General features: G+C 46.9%; 1 long non-coding RNA gene across 1 annotated transcript; it reads left to right on the top strand.

Moving 5' to 3' along the window:
* Positions 1 to 247: 247 nt before the first annotated feature.
* Positions 248 to 4,545, top strand: LOC147960651 (uncharacterized). The gene is made up of 3 exons (XR_015612074.1): positions 248 to 1,196; positions 1,305 to 1,386; positions 2,952 to 4,545. It is a non-coding gene; the product is annotated as an uncharacterized LOC147960651 (long non-coding RNA).
* Positions 4,546 to 8,030: the final 3,485 nt, after the last annotated feature.

Here is an 8,030-nt window from a genome sequence, read left to right as displayed (position 1 = left end):
GGGCCCCTCCTCTGCTCAGCGTCTCAACGAGCGCGAGCATGTCTAGTAGATTTACTGCATTGTCGCTGTCCTCCTGGACCTCTTTCCCTCTCCGTAAAACCCCCTCACCGACGCCCACCGACGCTCGCCGCCCAGCGCCCATGGGTGCACTATGGCCTACCAAGCTTTAAATGGCGCTCGGCTTCTTCCTCTGCTTCTCCGTTAGCCGCCTCTGCCCCGTGAGAGTCTCCCCTGTGCCTCCCTCGTTGCCTGCATTCGAGCCCATGCACGAGCACACGCGTTCGCAACGCCGGCCACGCGTCCACGGCGACGACAGCTCGGCTCCCCCTCCCCTCGGCTATATAAGCCACCCCGAGCTCCCTCGACCACACCAGCAGCCTCACTCCTCTTCCCTAGTCCGTCCCCCCCCCCCCCCCCCCCCCACCCCCCGAGGCCCTTCCCCGAGCACCAGAACCCCTCCTCGACCTCCATTGCCACCATGGCCTCCGTTCGGCTCCGCTCAAATTCGAGCTGGGCAGTGCCCCTCCCCCTCTCGTTCCACCACCAGTAGACTCCTCCTCCACCTAGACTTCGCCCCCGTGCTATCCCTCCCCTCCGGTGGCCTTCTGCCATGAGCTCGCCGCCGACCGAAGATCACCGTCTGCCGCGGCTGGCCTCCCGCTCAGCTGAGCTCTTCCCCGTGGATGCATCTTGCTTGGATGGATCCGCCTCGTCGCGCTGATCACTCCGGTAGGTCGCACGCCACAAGGGGTGGCCGGAGTCGTCGGGAATCCGCGTCGGGCCGGCGGTCTCATCTCTGCATCGCGGGCGAGCGGGAGGAGGAAGAAGGAGCCAGGCCAGGCGGGCCCCATCTCCAAGCGACCCCACCTATCGACGGGTAGGCGTTGACCCCGCCTGCCTAGCTGGATAAGTGACGGGCCCCACAGTCCGTGGGACCCGCCCGTCAGCGACCACGCGCCCAGTCCCGCCTCTGCCTAGTCAGATAAGTGGACACGTATCCTCTCGAATACGTTTTCCTGTCCAGAAAGTGTACTTTGGTTAACTGTGACTGAAAATACGTTTCTCTTTTCTGAAAACGTATTACAGCCGTAGGCGCTTTCAGTTTTCTGTTTAGGCCCAGGCTGAAAAATATTTCTTTACAGATGGGTCCCTGGTAGAAAAATAGCTATATCTTTTTGCTCACAACTCCAAATGAGGTGATTCCAAAGCCCACTTCTTCGTTTCGTCGAGCCCGTTATATTGGTATCATTTTCATTATGTTTCAACATTCTGAAAATGACCATTTTGCCCTTGCCGTTAATCAGCCCCCTCCGAGAGAGATCTGTTTCTCGCGATCCATTCCGTGAGCTTCTCGCACTTCTTCTCGGTGATTTCTTCCACCCCCAGGCAAGCCACACCCTCCATTTGCATGATTGCAATGCATTGACATGGTTTATTTATTTGAACTTGTTTAAAACATTGCATTAGCTATGTATGATCTGTTCATGGCATGACTTGGAGTATTGTTTTGATGTTGATATTGCCATGATATTGCTTGGAGTTCTAGGAATTATATTTTGATGATTATGTGGACGACATGTGCCTTTGGATTCTTAGTGGCTATTATGATTATGTTCATGATGGTAATACGCTTTGGAGTATTACTTTGGATGACATGTTGCCTTTGGATTCTTAGTGGCTAGTATGATTATTGTCATGATGGTATCTGTTATTATCTTGGAGCACTACTTTGAATATAATGTTGCCTTTGGATTATTAGTGGCTAGTGTTATTTTCATCATGATATTATGTTATGGAATATGATGATGGAGATGATGCTTGCATGTGGATCATAGCTGGATAGTTATTTGAGTAGTAGTATTTATCGTTCTTGGGTTCATCATGATAGTAGTGTTATACTGTCCTCGGAGTATTTTGGTATGATGATATAAAGATTTGGATTATTTGTTGGATATCGCTATGACTTGGATTATAGGTTGATAGATTATATCGGAGTATCAGTCATTACTATTATATTTTGGGGATGAATTCCGCAATTAAGTTGGTCAGGTTCCACCGAACCAGGCTTTTCCAGTGCAACCACATTTGCCTTTATGGGAACGCCCTAATGCGGTCTACTGTCATGCCTCTCACCGGTGCCTCCAACTAGGGAAGGTTATGGGCATGCACTACCCTGATCAGGTAGGCGGACATAAGCCTTGTGTGCTTGTTGTTGTTATGTGCACGGTCCCCGTGAGGGACGTTTTGGCCACGATGGTGGTCGTTGTGTCTTTGGTAGACACGGGGCTACCCAGGACTAGCCCAGTTGGGAGTGGGTCGGAGCGGCCGGGAGAGTGTCATGGCAGTAGATCGGTTTTGTTGGAACGCTGTTGGTCCACCCGAATGGGAGTGCGAGGCCATGGGTTCCATGGTGTGGGTAAAGTGCGCTACCTCTGCAGAGTGTGTATTTAAATCTATCCATAGCCGCGTCCTCGGTCATGGGCATGGGTTCGTACTAGGTCACATGTTCGATCAACACTCACATGACGGAATGACTTATAGGTGATATATTTATATGTTGATATGTTGAGCAGTACAGATTGGCAGGATGTTGATGATGATGTTGGAGACCTAGTGTTGGTCATGGTAGTGATCACCGGAAGGATCACCGTTTGAGATCAAGTGTTGGTCATGGTTGTGATCACCGGAAAGATCACCGTTTGGTTTTGATCACGAGGTGATCGAGATGGTATATTGCTTGGCCGGTTAGCCAAGAGAGATATGGTTATGGAGATCTGAGATGGTGATTTATTAGTATTGTATCAGTTTCATACCTTTCTTAGTAGTTGTTTCATCATGGTACTTGTTAAATAATTAACCTGTTAATGCTATGCTATTGTCTTGCCTTGATGTTTATGGTTGTTGTGAGCTTGCAAGTACATTCAATGTACTGACCTGGCGTGTCATGCCAGATTGCAGGTGATGCCATGATTGTTTGATTGCTTGTCGATGGTTGCCGTGCGTGCGAGCTAGATCGTGTCCCAGCCAGAGTCCCTGTGGAGTGGAGTTCACCACCTTCGTCGTTGTTCCGCTGCTAGAAGTATTCCGCTGCTACGAGTTGTTCCGCTGCTAGCATAGAGCAAGTGTAGTATCACAGGCGTAGTGTCGCCGTGCTGATGTGCTTCTTTGTAACATCAGACCCTGGTATTATTATTCTTGTAATAAGAGTTGATTTGTTCTATGTCAAGCAGTGCCATATTCCAGAGACTTCTCCTCGATCTCTGGGCTGGAATACGGGGCGTTCCAGTCTCTCTGAGCCGGGGTGCCACAGGCTTGGTATCAGAGCAGGTCTGGCTATAGGACGCCCTAGTCAGCGCGAGCGGTAGAAAGCGGTAGAAATCGGTAGTATAGAGTTTGGCTTGTTTATTGCATATGGTTGCTGCATTTGTTTGTTGCACAGCATGCATATAGCCTTATTATTGGCTGCTGACGATTTATTTGGTGAGTGTAGATGGCATCAGTTTGGATCCACTACAGCTCAGTCTTTGCATTCCCCTAGTTTTCTTTTCTTACTTGTTCTTCGGTGTTTGGTGTCATTTCTGTCCCAGCGGAGTGATGCCAAGTGATCCCAACACTGTTGGCAAAAATGGTGCTTCGGTATCGCGCCGAATTCCTTCCTTCAGCCCCATTTTGTTTCGGTGGTAGACATGCTTCTACCCCAGATCGCCCTTTTTTCTTGTCATGTTGGCAACCCTTAATGGTCTTAGTCATCAAGAAAGGGAAATGCCAACATGCTCAGTTTTCCCGCTATTCTTATTTCTTGGATGAGTACGGATATTTTCCGTCCGCTTGATAATAATGTGGCAACGTTATTTGTGTCATGCTACATGGTTACCAAGTACGTCCTCACCTCCGAGCTAGTCCAGGTTGCTACCTGGCTAAGCTAGCACTTGGTGTAGCGCTGTTTACACCAATTCTTCCACACATTTATTCGTCCTCGTGCACATCGTCACAGCATGCTAGATCGTAGAACCAGAGATCCCGCGATATTTGTGTGCTTAAGTAGGCATGCATATTGTGTGACTAACAGTAATATGTGACACTAATTGTGTATGAATTGATTGTTGTTGTGTGCTTTTGTTTAGTTGAGTTTTGTTTTGCTTCTTTCTTTTGGGCCCCGGTGTTACATTATTTTTCCCCTACAAAGAGTTGCTCATCATCTGACACCGAACTCGAAGAAGTAATAAGGAGTTCAAATATTTGGAAACACAGCTAAACAGAATGGAATTCTCAGCCGACTACAGTAAAATGGGGAATATCTGATCGTGAGGCTGATAATCAAACTTTGCATTAGTGTGCACTCCTCACAACAGTACTGATAACTCAAGACTGTATCAGTATAAAATCCTCACAGCAGTAATGATCCAGCCAGCAGAAAGGCGAGTTAGGTACAAGATCAACGGTATATTTTCAGTCAAAGGTATGGGTCATATACAAAATTTTGGATCAGCAATGCATGATGCTTGAAATATGTTATCATCCGAAATAAAGTCAGAATGTGATATGCTCAAGGAAGATAGTTAAATAAATTTTCTCATGCAAATATTCAGCCACAGAATATTATGGGTGTCTGTGTGTGTGGATCTCAGTCTGTATATCAGTATGAAGTTTTGGATATAACAAACTCGGTATTATTCCACACGTTATCGGAAGAAATTTATGATGCAAGGCTCCTCAGCATGATATGTGAATAATTTCTGGTCCACGATACACGGTCTTTCTCAACAAGATACCTCGGTAAAAACTTCGGACAGACGGAAATAAATTTTTCTCAACAAGCAAAACCGAGGAGAAGCTTCTCAATTATGGAAACCCGGCTTCTCCTGCACAATACTCATGTCAAGCTTCGTGTGTAAGCTACCGAGGCTTCTTCTGCGCGCTACCCAGACAAAAGCTTCGAGCAGAAGCTAATGAGCCTTCCTCTGCAAGCTACACGAATGGCTTTTCTCTACAGATCAAGGATCAGATTTGCAATAATTTTGTCAGAGGAACAATGCAGTTAAAACATATGCCTACCGCAAGGATCGAGTGTTCGGAGGCCTATTCTTCTTATACATATGGTGAGCATGCACCCCCAATCATATCAGTCACTCATACGAGGTACGGATCCAACATATATACTTAAAGGAAAGTACGGATCCCACAGCCTCATAAATCATGCAAAGGAAGATAAGTAGAGATACATCTCATGAATTACAAGGATCTCATATCCCACTGACCCGCTGGGAATGGTTAATATGGAAAATCCAAATGGGTATACCGACAAAATGAGAAAGTCAAAAGCCGAACAATCAACTCACACCTAGTATACTCATCATATACATGGTCAGTCTATCAGGAAAAGCAATTGTCCGTCAGCCCCCGTCAGGCCAGTCTCAAGATGTAAATATTTGAGGTATGACACAGCTATACCTCCATACACCGTTATATTGCTCACGATAGAAGGCAGTCAAATCTCTAGTATATGCCACATGCTCGAGCCAAAAGAAATAAATCAAAATCAGTACCACCAATGAGCAGTCAGATCCCGTCAGAAGATGGCCCTGATTAATTCTCAACATTTATTGAAACCAGAAGGCCTGCATTTATTTGAAGCAACCCCATGGCAGAAGTATTAAGGTGTTCATGATCGAAGGAAAATTTATGCTTAGATCCATTGGATACCACCACAGGTATGGGGAATCAACGTCAGTAAAAATAAATTGGTATATGAGCAAAGACCCGTCAGAAATTGGGGGAAAGGTGAAGCAAACCACCCTGAGCAAAGATAATCAAATCATATAAAATTATTTGGGGAACAATAAATAAAGGAAAAAGGATACCCGAGTTGGAAACGGTATCCTCAACTCATACTTGTTCGTAGAGCAACTAAATCTCGAGGATGAGATTTCTTTAAGGGGGTAAGAGTTGTAACAGCCTGGATTTTGACCCTTTCCTTTTTCTTTTGATTTAATTGGTTTTTGCTTTGTTTTCCTTTTTGGCGTGGTTCTGTGGCCTTGTCACCTGGGAAATCATCCCCATTTCCCCTCCCAAGTGGATCATTATCCTAAAAACTTTGCCAAGATCATGTCACTCCACTGCTTGGCCAAACCCTAATTCCTTTTTGTAGGAAATATTCCTTTTTCTATTAAAGGAATAATCCTATCTGCCCTAGGTTGTGAAGCAACCAATATTTCTGTCCATCCAAAAATCCCCAAATAATTATTATAAATTTTTTGGGTCATATCTTCCTCAAATATGGAAAAATATTTCATTGTCCATATTCCTCATCATGCTCAATAAATTCATTTCCTATTCTGTCCTAACTAGCACATTGTGAAGCAAGTGTTATTTATCTTTTCCCATTTGTCCCCAAACTTTTTGGGCATGATATATCATCAAAATAATTGCCATGTGCCAAATTTCAACTTTATTTTCCTAGCCAAACTTCCTCAGTGATTTTTCAAAGTTCCTGTCTGAGGGAAGCCTTTGTGAAGGCAGTGCTAGCTAGGGTTAACCAAATGAGTTGAAATTTTTCACACTCCTTCATGTTCCCATATTATCTCACGCCTACAAATTTCAGCTCCATCCCTTGATCTATGTGAGCACAACAACAAATCTTTGATTCTGTCAATATTTTCAGGTTGTGAAGCAAGTATATTGTATATTGCTTCATTTTACCTGAAAATTTACCAGAGCATTATCCTACCTATATAACTTCTCTCCACCAAATTTGGCGTCAATTCATAAAGCAAATATTTCTCTAGAATTCTTGCAAGTTTCTGGTCAGCAAGGATGTTTGTGAAGCAAGTACCATTTTAGTAAAACCAATTGGTATGAAATTTTTACAGCACCTTTATCTGGCAAAATCACTAAGCCCTGCCAAGTTTTACCTCAAGTGGTTACTCCATGTGAGTGCATCATCCAAATATTGATTTTGGACACATAATGTGAGTTAGAAAGCAACTATGTTAGTTTGTGCTCCATTATGCCTCAAAACCTCCAGGATCATAGTCCTTCCTTAGTTAATCACCCCAGACAAACTCTTTGGCGCCAGTAAAATCCCTGTTGATCACCAGTGTTCACCCAAGTTTACTGAAGTAAACTTCAGAGGGTGATTTCCAGTTAATCATATCACTTTTAACCAAGCTACCACCGCGTTTGCAACCTCCCCTGGATGGACTACGCCCTTGACAACGTTTGCCAACCCTTGGCATCTTCTCCTCGCAAGTCTGCGCGGTGACCACCGCTTTGGCATGCAATGGCCGCGTCCAGAATGACTTCTTGCTCGGGCCCCTCCTCTGCTCAGCATCTCAGCGAGCGCGAGCATGTCTAGTAGATTTACCGTGTTGTCGCCGTCCTCCAGGACCTCTTTCCCTCTTCGTCAAACCCCCTCACCGACGCCCACCGGCGCTCGCCGTCGAGCGCCCATGGGTGCACTGTGGCTGACCGAGCTTTAAATGGCGCTCGGCTTCTTCCTCTGCTTCTCCGTTGGCCGCCTCTGCCCCGTGAGAGTCTCCCCTGTGCCTCCCTCGTTGCCTGCCTTCGAGCCCATGCACGAGCACACGCGTCCACGGCGCCGGCCACGCGTCCGCGGCGACAACAGCTCGGCTCTCCCTCCCCTCGGCTATATAAGCCACCCCGAGCTCCCTCGACCACACCAGTAGCCTCACTAATCTTGCTAGTCCCCCGAGGCCCTTCCCCGAGCACCAGAACCCCTCCTCGACCTCCGTTGCCACCATATCCTCCGTTCGTCTCCGCTCAAATTCGAGCTGGGCAGTGCCCCTCCCCCTCTCGTTCAACCACCAGTAGACTCCTCCTCCACCTAGACTTCGCCCCCATGCTCTCCCTCCCCTCTGGTGGCCTTCTGCCATGAGCTCGCCGCCGACCGAAGATCGCCGTTCGTCGCGGTTGGCCTCCCCTCAGCCGAGCTCTTGCCCGTGGCTGCATCTTGCCTGGATGGATCCGCCTCGTCGCACTGATCACTCCGGTAGATCACACGCCACGAGGGG

This window comes from Triticum urartu, chromosome 7A, assembly GCF_056163025.1.
Source record: "Triticum urartu cultivar PI428250 chromosome 7A, HENAU_Tu73, whole genome shotgun sequence".
NCBI lineage: Eukaryota > Viridiplantae > Streptophyta > Magnoliopsida > Poales > Poaceae > Triticum > Triticum urartu.
Note: the sequence above shows the minus strand (reverse complement) of the source record. Positions and strands in the feature narration are given on the sequence as shown.